The 15,744-nt window shown below is 41.1% G+C and overlaps 12 non-coding genes across 12 annotated transcripts in view; all 12 read left to right on the top strand.

The window, feature by feature from the left end:
* trnan-guu (transfer RNA asparagine (anticodon GUU)) overlaps positions 1 to 2 on the top strand; it is a 74-nt gene extending 72 nt beyond the window's left edge. Inside the window, exon 1 of the tRNA in view lies at positions 1 to 2. This exon is cut by the window's left edge and continues 72 nt beyond it. This is a non-coding gene — a tRNA (tRNA-Asn).
* A 747-nt stretch (positions 3 to 749) lies between these two features.
* Positions 750 to 823, top strand: trnan-guu (transfer RNA asparagine (anticodon GUU)). The gene has a single exon. It is a non-coding gene; the product is annotated as a tRNA-Asn (tRNA).
* A 1,581-nt stretch (positions 824 to 2,404) lies between these two features.
* trnan-guu (transfer RNA asparagine (anticodon GUU)) lies at positions 2,405 to 2,478 on the top strand. The gene has a single exon. It is a non-coding gene; the product is annotated as a tRNA-Asn (tRNA).
* Positions 2,479 to 2,570: 92 nt separating this feature from the next.
* Positions 2,571 to 2,644, top strand: trnan-guu (transfer RNA asparagine (anticodon GUU)). Its single transcript has one exon. It is a non-coding gene; the product is annotated as a tRNA-Asn (tRNA).
* Positions 2,645 to 3,383: 739 nt separating this feature from the next.
* Positions 3,384 to 3,457, top strand: trnan-guu (transfer RNA asparagine (anticodon GUU)). Its single transcript has one exon. It is a non-coding gene; the product is annotated as a tRNA-Asn (tRNA).
* A 262-nt stretch (positions 3,458 to 3,719) lies between these two features.
* trnan-guu (transfer RNA asparagine (anticodon GUU)) lies at positions 3,720 to 3,793 on the top strand. Its single transcript has one exon. It is a non-coding gene; the product is annotated as a tRNA-Asn (tRNA).
* Positions 3,794 to 3,887: 94 nt separating this feature from the next.
* Positions 3,888 to 3,961, top strand: trnan-guu (transfer RNA asparagine (anticodon GUU)). The gene has a single exon. It is a non-coding gene; the product is annotated as a tRNA-Asn (tRNA).
* Positions 3,962 to 4,522: 561 nt separating this feature from the next.
* On the top strand, positions 4,523 to 4,596 carry trnan-guu (transfer RNA asparagine (anticodon GUU)). Its single transcript has one exon. It is a non-coding gene; the product is annotated as a tRNA-Asn (tRNA).
* A 94-nt stretch (positions 4,597 to 4,690) lies between these two features.
* Positions 4,691 to 4,764, top strand: trnan-guu (transfer RNA asparagine (anticodon GUU)). Its single transcript has one exon. It is a non-coding gene; the product is annotated as a tRNA-Asn (tRNA).
* A 94-nt stretch (positions 4,765 to 4,858) lies between these two features.
* On the top strand, positions 4,859 to 4,932 carry trnan-guu (transfer RNA asparagine (anticodon GUU)). The gene has a single exon. It is a non-coding gene; the product is annotated as a tRNA-Asn (tRNA).
* Positions 4,933 to 5,026: 94 nt separating this feature from the next.
* Positions 5,027 to 5,100, top strand: trnan-guu (transfer RNA asparagine (anticodon GUU)). The gene has a single exon. It is a non-coding gene; the product is annotated as a tRNA-Asn (tRNA).
* Positions 5,101 to 8,425: 3,325 nt separating this feature from the next.
* On the top strand, positions 8,426 to 8,499 carry trnar-ccu (transfer RNA arginine (anticodon CCU)). Its single transcript has one exon. It is a non-coding gene; the product is annotated as a tRNA-Arg (tRNA).
* The last annotated feature ends 7,245 nt before the right edge of the window (positions 8,500 to 15,744 follow it).

Below are 15,744 nucleotides of genomic sequence, written 5' to 3'. Positions count from 1 at the left end.
CGTCTCAGTTTTTCAAAATTTCCCTTTGGTTTGAAATTCTGCTTGTTGGCTTGTGTGTTGAAATGCAAAAACTGTAACTATCGCTACTTACAGTGTCTCTGTGGCGCAATGGGTCAGCGCATTCGGCTGTTAACCGAAAGGTTGGTGGTTTGAGCCCACCCAGGGACGTGTTACACTTTTTCAAAAGTTCCCTTTCGTTTGAATTTCAGCTTCTTTGCTTACGTGATGAAATGCAAAAACTGTAACTATCGCTACTTACAGTGTCTCTGTGGCGCAATGTGTCAACGCATTCGGCTGTTAACCGAAAGGTTGGTGGTTTGAGCCCACCCAGGGACGTATTACACTTTTTAAAAAATTCCCTTTCGTTTGAATTTCAGCTTCTTTGCTTATGTGATGAAATTAAAAAACTGTAACTATTTATACTTGAAGTGTCTTTGTGGCGCATTCGGCTGGTAACCGGAAGGTTGGTGGTTTGAGCCCACCCTGTGACGAGTTAGTTTTTCAGAATTTCCCTTTGTTTTGAAATTCTGCTTGTTGGCTTGTGTGTTGAAATGCAAAAACTAAAACTATCGCTACTTACAGTGTCTCTGTAGCGCAATGTGTCAGCGCATTCGGCTGTTAAATGGAAGGTTGGTGGTTCGAGCCCACCCAGGCACGTGTTAGTATTTCAAAATTTCCCTTTGGTTTCAAATTCTGCTTGTTGACTTGTGTGTTGCAATGCAAAAACTGTAAATATTGCTAATTTCAATGTCTCTGTGGCGCAATGGGTCAGCGCATTCGGCTGTTAACCGAAAGGTTGGTGGTTCGAGCCCACCCAGGGACGTGTTACACTTTTTCAAAAGTTCCCTTTCGTTTGAATTTCAGCTTCTTTGCTTACGTGATGAAATTCAAAAACTGTAACTATCGCTAATTACAGTGTCTCTGTGGCGCAATGGGTCAGCGCATTAGGCTGTTAACCGAAAGGTTGGTGGTTCGAGCCCACCCAGGGACGTGTTACACTTTTTCAAAAGTTCCCTTTCGTTTGAATTTCAGCTTCTTTGCTTACGTCATGAAATTCAAAAAACTGTAACTATCGTTACTTACAGTGTCTCTGTGGCGCAATGGGTCAGCGCATTCGCCTGTTAACCGTAAGGTGGGGGGTTCGAGCCCACCCAGGCACGTGTTAGTATTTTGCATTTCTTTGAATTTCAGCTTGTTGGCTTATGTGATGAAATTCAAAAACTGTAACTATTTATACTTGAAGGGTCTCTGTGGCGCATTCGGCTATTAACTGAAAGGTTGATGGTTCGAGCCCACCTGGTGACGTGTTACACTTTTTCAAATTTTCCCTTTCGTTTGAATTTCAGCTTCTTTGCTTACGTGATGAAATTCAAAAACTGTAACTATCGCTACTTACAGTGTCTCTGTGGCGCAATGGGTCAGCGCATTCGGCTGTTAACCGAAAGGTTGGTGGTTCGAGCCCACCCAGGAACGTGTTCGTTTTTCAAAATTTCCCTTTGGTTTGAAATTCTGCTTGTTGGCTTGTGTGTTGAAATATAAAAACTGTAACTATCGCTACTTACAGTGTCTCTGTGGCGCAATGGGTCAGCGCATTCGGCTGTTAACTGAAAGGTTGGCGGTTCGAGCCCACCCAGGGACGTGTTACACTTTTTCAAAAGTTCCCTTTCGTTTGAATTTCAGCTTCTTTGCTTACGTGATGAAATTCAAAAACTGTAACGATCGCTACTTACAGTGTCTCTGTGGCGCAATGGGTCAGCACATTCGGCTGTTAACCTGAAAGGTTGGTGGTTCGAGCCCACCCAGGAACGTGTTACACTTTTTCAAAAGTTCTCTTTGGTTTGAAATTCTGCTTGTTGGCTTGTGTGTTGAAATGCAAAAACTGTAACTATTGCTACTTACAGTGTCTCTGTGGCGCAATGGGTCAGCGCATTCGGCTGTTAACCGAAAGGTTGGTGGTTCGAGCCCACCGACGGACGTGTTACACTTTTTCAAAAGTTCCCTTTCGTTTGAATTTCAGCTTCTTTGCTTACGTGATGAAATTCAAAAACTGTAACTATCGCTACTTACAGTGTCTCTGTGGCACAATGGGTCAGCGCATTCGGCTGTTAACCGAAAGGTTGGTGGTTCGAGCCCACCCAGGGACGCCTAAGTTTTTCAAAATTTCTTTCTGGTTTGAAATTCTGCTTGTTGACTTGTGTGTTGAAATGCAAAAACTGTAACTATAGCTACTTACAGTGTCTCTGTGGCGCAATGGGTCAGCGCATTCGGCTCTTAACCGAAAGGTTGGTGGTTCGAGCCCACCCACGGACGTGTTGCACTTTTTCAAATGTTCCCTTTCGTTTGAATTTCAGCTTCTTTGCTTAAGTGATGAAATTCAAAAACTGTAACTATCGCTCCTGACAGTGTCTCTGTGGCGCAATGGGTCAGCGCATTCGGCTGTTAACCGAAAGGTTGGTGGTTCGAGCCCACCCAGGGACGTCTCAGTTTTTCAAAATTTCCCTTTGGTTTGAAATTCTGCTTGTTGGCTTGTGTGTTGAAATGCAAAAACTGTAACTATCGCTACTTACAGTGTCTCTGTGGCGCAATGGGTCAGCGCATTCGGCTGTTAACCGAAAGGTTGGTGGTTCGAGCCCACCCAGGGACGTGTTACACTTCTTCAAAAGTTCCCTTTCGTTTGAATTTCAGCTTCTTTGCTTACGTGATGAAATGCAAAAACTGTAACTATCGCTATTTACAGTGTCTCTGTGGCGCAATGTGTCAGCGCATTCGCCTGTTAACCGAAAGGTTGGTGGTTCGAGTCCACCCAGGCACGTGTTAGTATTTTGCATTTCTTTGAATTTCAGCTTGTTGGCTCGTGTGATGAAATGCAAAAACTGTTACTATCACTAATTACAGTTTTTCTGTGGCACAATCGGTCAGTGTGTTCGGCTGTTAACCAAAAGGTTGGTGGTTCGAGCCCACCCAGGGACGTGTTAGTTTTTCAGAATTTCCCTTTGGTTTGAAATTCTGCTAGTTGGCTTTTGTGTTGAAATGCAAAAACTGTAAATATTGCTAATTTCAGTGTCTCTGTGGCGCAATGGGTTAGCGCATTCGGCTGTTAACCGAAAGGTTGGTGGTTTGAGCCCACCCAGGGACGTATTACACTTTTTAAAAAATTCCCTTTCGTTTGAATTTCAGCTTCTTTGCTTATGTGATGAAATTAAAAAACTGTAACTATTTATACTTGAAGTGTCTTTGTGGCGCATTCGGCTGGTAACCGGAAGGTTGGTGGTTTGAGCCCACCCTGTGACGAGTTCGTTTTTCAGAATTTTCCTTTGTTTTGAAATTCTGCTTGTTGGCTTGTGTGTTGCAATGCAAAAACTGTAAATATTGCTAATTTCAGTGTCTCTGTGGCGCAATGGGTCAGCGCATTCGGCTGTTAACCGAAAGGTTGGTGGTTCGAGCCCACCCAGGGACGTGTTACACTTTTTCAAAAGTTCCCTTTCGTTTGAATTTCAGCTTCTTTGCTTACGTGATGAAATTCAAAAACTGTAACTATCGCTAATTACAGTGTCTCTGTGGCGCAATGGGTCAGCGCATTCGGCTGTTAACCGAAAGGTTGGTGGTTCGAGCCCACCCAGGGAAGTGTTACACTTTTTCAAAAGTTCCCTTTCGTTTGAATTTCAGCTTCTTTGCTTACGTGATGAAATTCAAAAACTGTAACTATCGCTAATTACAGTGTCTCTGTGGCGCAATGGGTCAGCGCATTCGGCTGTTAACCGAAAGGTTGGTGGTTCGAGCCCACCCAGGGACGTGTTACACTTTTTCAAAAGTTCCCTTTCGTTTGAATTTCAGCTTCTTTGCTTACGTGATGAAATTCAAAAACTGTAACTATCGCTAATTACAGTGTCTCTGTGGCGCAATGGGTCAGCGCATTCGGCTGTTAACCGAAAGGTTGGTGGTTCGAGCCCACCCAGGGACGTGTTACACTTTTTCAAAAGTTCCCTTTCGTTTGAATTTCAGCTTCTTTGCTTACGTCATGAAATTCAAAAAACTGTAACTATCGTTACTTACAGTGTCTCTGTGGCGCAATGGGTCAGCGCATTCGCCTGTTAACCGTAAGGTGGGGGGTTCGAGCCCACCCAGGCACGTGTTAGTATTTCGCATTTCTTTGAATTTCAGCTTGTTGGCTTATGTGATGAAATTCAAAAACTGTAACTATTTATACTTGAAGGGTCTCTGTGGCGCATTCGGCTATTAACTGAAAGGTTGATGGTTCGAGCCCACCTGGTGACGTGTTACACTTTTTCAAAAGTTCCCTTTCGTTTGAATTTCAGCTTCTTTGCTTATGTGATGAAATTAAAAAACTGTAACTATTTATACTTGAAGTGTCTTTGTGGCGCATTCGGCTGGTAACCGGAAGGTTGGTGGTTTGAGCCCACCCTGTGACGAGTTCGTTTTTCAGAATTTCCCTTTGTTTTGAAATTCTGCTTGTTGGCTTGTGTGTTGCAATGCAAAAACTGTAAATATTGCTAATTTCAGTGTCTCTGTGGCGCAATGGGTCAGCGCATTCGGCTGTTAACCGAAAGGTTGGTGGTTCGAGCCCACCCAGGGACGTGTTACACTTTTTCAAAAGTTCCCTTTCGTTTGAATTTCAGCTTCTTTGCTTACGTGATGAAATTCAAAAACTGTAACTATCGCTAATTACAGTGTCTCTGTGGCGCAATGGGTCAGCGCATTCGGCTGTTAACCGAAAGGTTGGTGGTTCGAGCCCACCCAGGGACGTGTTACACTTTTTCAAAAGTTCCCTTTCGTTTGAATTTCAGCTTCTTTGCTTACGTGATGAAATTCAAAAACTGTAACTATCGCTAATTACAGTGTCTCTGTGGCGCAATGGGTCAGCGCATTCGGCTGTTAACCGAAAGGTTGGTGGTTCGAGCCCACCCAGGGACGTGTTACACTTTTTCAAAAGTTCCCTTTCGTTTGAATTTCAGCTTCTTTGCTTACGTGATGAAATTCAAAAACTGTAACTATCGCTAATTACAGTGTCTCTGTGGCGCAATGGGTCAGCGCATTCGGCTGTTAACCGAAAGGTTGGTGGTTCGAGCCCACCCAGGGACGTGTTACACTTTTTCAAAAGTTCCCTTTCGTTTGAATTTCAGCTTCTTTGCTTACGTCATGAAATTCAAAAAACTGTAACTTTCGTTACTTACAGTGTCTCTGTGGCGCAATGGGTCAGCGCATTCGCCTGTTAACCGTAAGGTGGGGGGTTCGAGCCCACCCAGGCACGTGTTAGTATTTCGCATTTCTTTGAATTTCAGCTTGTTGGCTTATGTGATGAAATTCAAAAACTGTAACTATTTATACTTGAAGGGTCTCTGTGGCGCATTCGGCTATTAACTGAAAGGTTGATGGTTCGAGCCCACCTGGTGACGTGTTACACTTTTTCAAAAGTTCCCTTTCGTTTGAATTTCAGCTTCTTTGCTTACGTGATGAAATTCAAAAACTGTAACTATCGCTACTTACAGTGTCTCTGTGGCGCAATGGGTCAGCGCATTCGGCTGTTAACCGAAAGGTTGGTGGTTCGAGCCCACCCAGGAACGTGTTCGTTTTTCAAAATTTCCCTTTGGTTTGAAATTCTGCTTGTTGGCTTGTGTGTTGAAATGCAAAAACTGTAACTATCGCTACTTACAGTGTCTCTGTGGCGCAATGGGTCAGCGCATTCGCCTGTTAACCGAAAGGTTGGTGGTTCGAGCCCACCCAGGCACGTGTTAGTATTTCGCATTTCTTTGAATTTCAGCTTGTTGGCTCGTGTGATGAAATGCAAAAACTGTTACTATCACTAATTACAGTTTTTCTGTGGCACAATCGGTCAGTGTGTTCGGCTGTTAACCAAAAAGTTGGTGGTTCGAGCCCACCCAGGCACGTGTTACACTTTTTCAAAAGTTCCCTTTCGTTTGAATTTCAGCTTCTTTGCTTATGTGATGAAATTCAAAAACTGTAACTATTTATACTTGAAATGTCTCTGTGGCCTATTCGGTTGTTAACCGAAAGGTTGATGGTTCGAGCCCACCCAGGCACGTGTTACACTTTTTCAAAAGTTCCTTTTCGTTTGAATTCTGCTTGTTGGATTGTGTGTTGAAATGCAAAAACTGTAACTATCGCTACTTACAGTGTCTCTGTGGCGCACTGGGTCAGCGCATTCGCCTGTTAACCGGAAGGTTGGTGGTTCGAGCCAACCCAGGCACGTGTTAGTATTTCGCATTTCTTTGAATTTCAGCTTGTTGGCTTGTGTGATGAAATGCAAAAACTGTTACTATCACTAATTACAGTTTTTCTGTGGCACAATCGGTCAGTGTGTTCGGCTATTAACCAAAAAGTTGGTGGTTCGAGCCCACCCAGGCACGTGTTACACTTTTTCAAAAGTTCCTTTTCGTTTGAATTTCAGCTTCTTTGCTTATGTGATGAAATTAAAAAACTGTAACTATTTATACTTGAAGTGTCTCTGTGGCGCATTCGGCTGAGAACCGAAAGGTTGGTGTTTTGAGCCCACCCAGGGACGTGTTAGTTTTTCAGAATTTCCCTTTGGTTTGAAATTTTGCTTGTTGGCTTGTGTGTTGAAATGCAAAAACTGTAAATATTGCTAATTTCAGTGTGTCTGTGGCGCAATGGGTTAGCGCATTCGGCTGTTAACCGAAAGGTTGGTGGTTTGAGCCCACCCAGGGACGTATTACACTTTTTAAAAAATTCCCTTTCGTTTGAATTTCATCTTCTTTGCTTATGTGATGAAATTAAAAAACTGTAACTATTTATACTTTAAGTGTCTTTGTGGCGCATTCGGCTGGTAACCGGAAGGTTGGTGGTTCGAGCCCACCCTGTGACGAGTTAGTTTTTCAGAATTTCCCTTTGGTTTGAAATTCTGCTTGGTGGCTTGTGTGTTGAAATGCAAAAACTAAAACTATCGCTACTTACAGTGTCTCTGTAGCGCAATGGGTCAGCGCATTCGGCTGTTAACTGAAAGGTTGGTGGTTCGAGCCCACGCAGGGAAGTGTTAGTTTTTCAAAAATTCCCTTTGGTTTGAAATTCTGCTTGTTGGCTTGTGTGTTGAAATGCAAAAACTGTAAATATTGCTTATTTCAGTGTCTCTGTGGCGCAATGGGTTAGTGCATTCGGCTGTTAACCGAAAGGTTGGTGGTTTGAGCCCCCCCAGGGACTGATTACACTTTTTAAAAAATTCCCTTTCGTTTGAATTTCAGCTTATTTGCTTATGTGATGAAATTCAAAAACTGTAACTATTTATACCCAAAGTGTCTCTGTGGCGCATTCAGCTGTTAACCGAAAGGTTGGTGGTTCGAGCCCACCCGTTGACGTGTTACACTTTTTCAAAAGTTCCCTTTCGTTTGAGTTTCAGCTTCTTTGCTTATGTGATGAAATTCAAAAACTGTAACTATCTCTACTTACAGTGTCTCTGTGGCGCAATGGGTCAGCGCATTCGCCTGTTAACCGAAAGGTGGGGGGTTCGAGCCCACCCAGGCACGTGTTAGTATTTCGCATTTCTTTGAATTTCAGCTTGTTGGCTTATGTGATGAAATTCAAAAACTGTAACTATTTATACTTGAAGGGTCTCTGTGGCGCATTCGGCTATTAACTGAAAGGTTGATGGTTCGAGCCCACCCAGGGACGTGTTATCTTTTCAGAATTTCCCTTTGGTTTGAAATTCTGCTTGTTGGCTTGTGTGTTGAAATGCAAAAATTAAAACTATTGCTACTTACAGTGTCTCTGTGGTACAATTAGTCAGCGCATTCGGCTGTTAACCGAAAGGTTGGTGGTTCGAGCCCACCCAGGGGCGTATTACACTTTTTCAAAAATTCCCTTTTGTTTGAATTTCAGCTTATTTGCTTATGTGATGAAATTCAAAAACTGTAACTATTTATACTTGAAGTGTCTCTGTGGCGCAATGGGTCAGCGCATCCGGCTGTTAACCGAAAGGTTGGTGGTTCGAGCCCACCCAGGGACGTGTTACACTTTTTCAAAAGTTCCCTTTTGTTTGAATTTCAGCTTTTTTGCTTTTGTGATGAAATTCAAAAACTGTAACTATTGCTATTTACAGTGTCTCTTTGGCGCAATGGGTCAGCCTATTTGGCTGTTGACAGAAAGGTTGGTGGTTCGAGCCCACCTGGTGACGTGTTAGTTTGTTCATAATTTCTCTTTGGTTTGAAATTCAGCTCTTTGGAATGTTTGTTGAAATGCAAAAACTTTTACTATCACTAACTGCAGTAATTCTGTGGCACAATCGTTCAGTGCGTTCAGCTGTTAACCAAAAGGTTGGTGGTTCGAGCCCACCCAGGAATGTGTTACACTTTTTCAAAAGTTCCCTTTCGTTTGAATTTCAGCTTCTTTGCTTATGTGATGAAATTCAAAAACTGTGACTATTTATACTTGAAGTGTCTCTGTGGCGCAATGGGTCAGCGCATTCGGCTCCTAACTGAAAGGTTGGTGGTTCGAGCCCACCCAGGAACGTGTTGCACTTTTTCAAAAGTTCCCTTTGGTTTGAATTTCAGCTTCTTTGCTTATGTGATGAAAATCAAAAACTGTAAAATTTGCTACTTGCAGTGTCTCTGTGGCGCAATCGGTCAGCATAATTGGCTGTTAGGCGAAAGGTTGGTGGTTCGAGCCCACCTATCAACATGGTCCGCTTTTTCAGAATTTCCCTTTGGTTTGAATTTCATTTTGTTGGCTTATTTGTTGAAATAAAAATTTTAAAAAAAAACTGTAAATATCGCTACATGCAATGTCTCTAAGGCGCAATAGGTCAGCCCATTTGGCTGATAACTGAATTGTTGGTGGTTCGAACTCACTCTGGGCTGTGTTACAGAATTTCCCTTTGAATTTGAATTTGTTGAAATTCAAAAACTGTATGTATAGCTAGTTGCAGCTTCTCTGTGGTGCAATAGGTCAGTGCATTTGGTGGTTCGATTCCACTCGGGGACAAGGAACGCTTTTTCAGAATTTACCTGTGTTTATGTCCGCTTGTTGGCTTAAAGTGTTGAAATTCAAAAACTGTAAAAATCACTACACTACTACTCACTACTGAAACTGAAAGGTTGGTGGTCGCTGTTTGCTACTTGCAAGTACTTACGAGAAACATAAATGGCTAGCTGACAGTCCATAGGTTAGCAAACTTTATTGTTGGTTTAAACCTCTTGCGGCTCTGCTGTGATGTCAATTTCTCCTCTCCAGGGTTGAGCCCACTTCATGGGCACGAGCCAGTTCCGACTACTGTAAATTCCAACGCATTGGCAAATTTGTGGCCATGTGATTGTGTCATTTCACTCATTACAGTTTGTTTGCATCAACCTGCGTCAGTCCTGAATATTTTATTTTATGTCAGGAAAGGCCCGATCGTCGGTTATCTTGAAAGGATTATCCTTATTGATTATTTTATGGTGTTGTGTGTGTTGGAGTGTTTCCCCCCCCCCCCCCTTCCCCCATTTCCTTGGAAAGTCGTTGTCTCGACAATAAAAGTCAAACCTTTTCAATAATGATAATCCTTACGTGGGTGCTCAATTGTGATATAACATGAAACAATAGTCAATTAGGAAGCGGACAGAAGCTTGCGCTCTTGTGAGACACAAATAAAGGAGCACCCGGTTGTGTTCAAATCTTTTCAGTTACGTATGTAAATGTACTCCCCTTAAAACCTCTCTTGTCTCAAAAATATACATTATGACCATCAACTGCAGACATGAGAGCAGTGATGTCATTCTTTTTGCTGTGGCATTCAGTTCCGCCCGTGTTCAATTCCCATGCTGGAAAAGTTGGACATGAAAAGAAAGAGCAGGATAAAAATGAATATGGAAGGAGAGTGTGCATGTTTGTCTCAGTGAATGTGAAATGTGGTAAAAGAAGTCGCATCAAATGGAACGCGGGCGAGAGAGATAGATGCAACTTAAAAAACTCGTACCATGAAAGATTGATGTGCTGCAAATTCGGCTACAAGAAGCTCCTCTGGCCATCTCTCTTGAAGCATATCTTTTGCTCACACACACTCATTCACCAGCACATTAGCCAATGTCTTTAAAAATTTTAAAACAATAACTTAATAAAAGGGGAATGTCTATGTTAGAAACAATCAACCATAAAAGCTCATGTGTCACATCTCGTTTTCATTCAGATTGCATCTTTGCCGTCCTCCTATCCAAACTTGTGCTTCCCAGTCAAAATATGGCGGGCAGTATAAAGGCACTTCCCATGGGCTTACCACCTGTGCGAGGGGCCAAAGGGGTCGGGTGCATAGTGAGCTGGGCGGCGGCCAAGGGATCTTGGCCGACCGATCCTCGGCTACAGGAGCTGGCACTTGGGACATTGAATGTCACCTCTCTGGCAGGGAAGGAGCCTGAGCGAGTGTGTGAGGCCGAGAAGTTCCGACTAGATATACATAATATATTTTTTTGCTCCACCTCCACACACAGCTTGGGCTATGGTAACAGTCCTCTCGAGAGGGGTTGTTATCTCTTCCACTCTGCAGTTGCCCACGGTGAGAGGCGCAGAGCAGGTGTGGGCATACGTGTTGACCCCCGGCTTGACCTGTACATTGTACATTTACCCCAGTAGACGATAGGGTAGCCTCCCTCCGCCTTCCTGACTGTAGTTTGTGTCTACGCACCAAACAGCAGTTCAGCGTACTCACCCTTTTTGGAGTCCTTGGAAGACTGGAGAACGCTCCTCCAAGGCACTCTCTCGTTCTGCTGGACGCTCACGTGGGCAATGACAGTGAGACTTGGAGGGGCGTGATTGGGAGGACCCCCCTCCAATCAGAACCCGAGTGGTCTTTTGTTATTGGACTTTGTCGCTGTGTCATCGGATTCACGGCCCCATGTTTTGGACACTTGAGTGAAGAGAGGGGCGAAGCTTTCAACTGATCACCACCTCTAGTGTTGGCTCCGATAGCGGGGGAAGATGCCGGTCCAACCTGGCAGACCCAAACGTAATGTGAGGGTTTGCTGGGAACGACTGGCAGAATACACTGTTAGAAAGAGTTTTAACACCCACCTGCGGCAGAACTTCTCCCTTGTCCCGGGAAAGGCGGGGGACATTGAGTCCGAGTGGACCATGTTCCGCGCCTCCATTGTTGAGGTGGCCGATCGGATCTGTGGTCATAAGGTGGTTGGTGCCTGTCGTGGCGGCAATCCCCGAACCCGTTGGTAGACACCAGCGGTAAGGGATGCCGTCGAGCGAGTGCGACCGGGCCTTTTTGGCCTGCGGGACTAAGGAAGCAGCTGACAGGTACCGGCTGGCAAAGCAGAATGCAGCTTCGGCGGTCGCTGAAGCAAAAACTCTGGCACGGGAGGAGTTCGGTGAGGCCATGGAAAATGACTTCCGGTCAGCTTCGAGGAAATTCTTGTCCACCATCCGGTGTCTCTGGAGTGGGAAGCAGTGCACGATTAACACTGTGTATAGTGGAAATAGTGCGCTGCTGACCTCGACTCGGGACGTTGTGAGTCGTGGGGAGAATACTTTAAAGACCTCCTCAATTTCACCGACATGTCTTTAATAATTAATTTTAATTAATTTAATCATTAATTTCATTAATAATAATAATAATTAATACCCCACAACTAGTTTTTAGTTATTAGGGCAACAAGACTTATAGCATAGAAATAACTTACAGTTATGGTTTTAAACAAAATCATAGCTAATAATTTAGCTAATAATAGCTTTATGCCTGCTGATTTAGAGCAAAACACTTCAAAGTAAAACAGCTTTTCTTTTCCCCTTTTCAGCCTCTCCTTTCTAGGCATTATGCTACAATTAGTAAATAAATAGACCAATTGTTACTTTTGCCTGTGACTACTAGCATAATACAAACCAGACACAAACAACGGTTTATCACATTTTGAAGTCAAAACAATCCTCACAAATAAAATTACAATGAATGCTTTTCAATGCACGCATCACAGAGAGCTTCCTTTCACCGTCATTAGTTGTACCCTGTGGTGCTCATCCCGTTATCTATGATTGCTTTAGCGTATAGCGTTAAACTATGAATGAATGAATGAATACAATTTATTTCGATCAGTCATAAAATAAAATAAAATACAACATACAGGTCAGTCATAAAAAGAAACATACAGACCGAAAAGGCATAGGCAGAAGCTCACGCTTATTTCCGCCTACCCTTTTAACTAAATCAGACCACACAAAACGATTAATTCAAATATCACACAAAACAAGATCCAAACATCAACTTACATTTTTCTATAACTTTACTTTTAAACAAGGGTTTAAAATTAAAAATTGTCTGACGCCCTTTTAATTCATCATCAAGGTGATTCCATACCTTCAAACCACTTATAGTAATACATTGATCTTTTAATTTAGTCCTAGATGTTATTTACTTAATAAATAACCCATTTTATGGTTCTCTACTAGTTGACTTTGTTATTATCCTTATAGCTTTCTTTTGTAGAATAAATATTGACCATGTGTAAGTGTGGGATATGCATTTCCCCATATTTCCAAACAACATGTTATGTAAGGCAAAACCAAAAGAATAATACAAACTATACAAAGCATGATGATTCAAAAGATCCTTCACCTTATATAATATGGCAATTGATTTTGCTATCTTTGATTTATAATAATCTATATGCATTTTCCATTTCAATTTGTGATCCAAAATAACACCTAAAAATGTCATATAAAAAACTTTTTCAATTTCCACTTCCCCTATTCTCAATTTAACTGTTAAATCCATTTTATGATTACCAAATATTATGAATTTTGTTTTGATTTTATTTGAAGATAACTTATTCAGGTCAGACATTTTTTTTAACAATTTTATTTCACATTCAACATTGGTTATCAAATCATTTAAGTGGGACCCATAACAGAAAAAAAAATTGTGTTGTCAGCAAAAAGAATGCAATTAACAAATTTAGATACAAAACATACATCATTCAAATACAAAATAAATTATTTTGGCCCAAGGGTTGACCCTTGTTGGACTCCACATGTTACCTTTAAAGACACAGAATCATTTTGATCGCAAGATACATATTGCCATCTATCACTCAAATAAGAACATAACCAGGAATGAGCTACTCCTCTGACACCATATTTACAAATTTTGCAATAATAAACCATGATCTATCATATCAAAAGCTTTTTTTTAGACAAATAAAGATTCCTATTAAATATAATTTATTGTCTATTGCAGTGGTTGCTTCATCCATGAATTTCACGAGAGCTAACCCTATTGACTGGTTTATTCAAAATCAATAAACTGTTAATTACTTATGATGCTATATTTTTCGATAAAACTCTCCAATCTAATCACAAATAATTTCTCCAGAATTTTAGAAAATTCTGGAAGCAGGGACACTGGTCTAAAACTTGACACTGTATCTTTTTTTCCCCTCCAAATTAATATAAAGGAATGATCTTTGCTGTTTTCGTTTCAGTTGGAAATTTTCCAGTTGAAAGTGACAGATTAAAAATGTAGGTTAGAGGTTTAGCCACAACTTCAATAAACAAGCTAATTAGGTGGCTATTCTGCAAATGTATGCTCAGTTGTTTGTGTATGAGACAGGCTACTTCACAACAAGATGATTATAGGTAGGGAACCGGGGTTACCTAACCTACCTTACCCTAACCCTTTTATCATTTTGTGGAAGTGCACTGTTATCAATTTAAAGATAAACACAAGACTCATCATCTTAAATGAGCAAAAAAAATGTATACCTTTATGAAGAGGATTACTGTGACAGACTGTACTGATGTTCGTGTATGCCCCCAAGTGGATTAATCCAGTGACTTTGGTGATCCCTGAACCTTCCAAAACTTCTGGACACTCAATACTCACTGACCTTTAAAACATATGGTTAGCAGAAGTGAGTGGAGATGCGGCTATGAATAAATACTTTGCATAACTCAAACAGGAGGTGAGTCATGCGTAAAAGGGTTTAATCCTGTCTTCTCAAGAGGATGTTTAGCTCTTGTCAGTGTGTACGCGCGTGTGTTTGTGTACGTGCACGCGTGTATTCGTGTACGTGCATGCGTGTGTGTCCATTTATTACAAGGTCCTTTTCCCATCCAGACAAAAAGGACAATGACAATGTTATTTATAACATGTTTAACGTTTAAGATATTTTTATTTGGGTTTTATTTCAAAGATGAATTCCAATGAGATGGCTGTTTAGTTGTTTTTGCTCTCTGCTGATCAATAGGCAATTATGATGAGAGTATACTGTGAAATGTTATTTACACGCGCGCGCACACACGCACACACACACACACAAAATGCACAATATTCCCTGCGACGTCTTTCAGGCTCGTCATATTATGGTACCCTGTTAAACACCGCCATCTTGTGGTAAATGTGAGAGATGCAGTGACGTCACATTGCACCGTCATGCGGTTTGCTGTTTTAGGTCTCCATCTAATATTGCATTAAAATAGTAGTACTGTGCAAAAAGCATTACTCCACTGCGAGCTTCTCCATTATTTTTATTTATTTATGTATTTATTTATGTATTTATTTATGTATTTATTTATGTATTTATTTATGTATTTATTTATGTATTTATTTATGTATTTATTTATTTATTTATTTATTTATGTGTGACAATGAATATGGTGGCAGATGCAGAGTTACAGCAATAAGACTAATTAGGCTTCCATTTCACTTAGGTTAGAATTAAAAAATATGTTCCTGAAACTGCCAACCAATTCTTGTGCGTACTGTTGGGGATGATCGGGACATGTATTTACCCTTTTACATGATGTCCCCGAGGAAGGTTTTCAGCTTCAAAGACACATATTAACATATAGAAAATCACCTTCGTCATTTGTTAGATTTAATTACAGTTTCTCTAAACATAGGCTACAGTAAATAAATATCAATTGAAAATGCAGTTTTAATTAATTTTTTCTACCCCCTATATTTCCTTCTGCCTCATTAGTCTGTGTTATAGTTTTGTCCTTTAAAAAAATATATATATGTTCTCATGACTCTGCGTTCCAGGTGTGACATCACTCTTTTGGTGGGAACTTAAAAGGAGCAAAGTGAGCAGAGTGTACCATTTCTATCTTGTCATTTTTTAGGATCTTAAAATGTATGTCCTATTCATAAATGTCCACTTTAAGTTAAATTATGATGGAATAAACGACTTCTTTTTTTTTTATCACACACTTGTTTGATAGGCCTAATTGATGTAGAAGGTGTGTAAGGTGACGTTTTTGAAGCTAGCTAAAATTGCTGATTCACAGAAGTTTAACAATATTCTTTTGTCTTTCTTGATGTTGTTCACTGCAGAAAATAATTTAGCTATGTTTATTCTTACAAATGTCCATTCTTCCATCCATTTTCTGTTCTGCTTAACATTACATTAGCCAGCCAATCACAAAGGAAGATGTTGGAATTTGTGCCAGAAGTCTATGACCTAAAATGACCACCAGCATATTTGTTGTAGCTAAATGTAGTGGTCACCCATTTTGGTCGATCAATGGATTTTTTAAAAGTTTTTCAGCACTGTAATTCTACGAGTTTAAGGGTGTAGAGTTCAGTGCCGCTGCGCACAAGATTAAGATGACAAGTCTAAACCTCTTAAAGCGCACATTCACGCAAAGTCTAATATTCCATGGACATCATCCATTTTACAGGAGGGAAGGGACTAAAGAGGGAGGCTGCCATTCTGCCAGCGCTTCACTTTAAAACTTTAAAGAGCACATTTGTTCCTTAATCACTCTTGCTGCTCCACCTCT

The sequence above is a fragment of the Leptonotus elevatus genome, chromosome 1 (genome assembly GCF_054856555.1).
Source record: "Leptonotus elevatus isolate MCC_2025b chromosome 1, RoL_Lele_1.0, whole genome shotgun sequence".
Lineage (NCBI taxonomy): Eukaryota > Metazoa > Chordata > Actinopteri > Syngnathiformes > Syngnathidae > Leptonotus > Leptonotus elevatus.
Note: the sequence above shows the minus strand (reverse complement) of the source record. Positions and strands in the feature narration are given on the sequence as shown.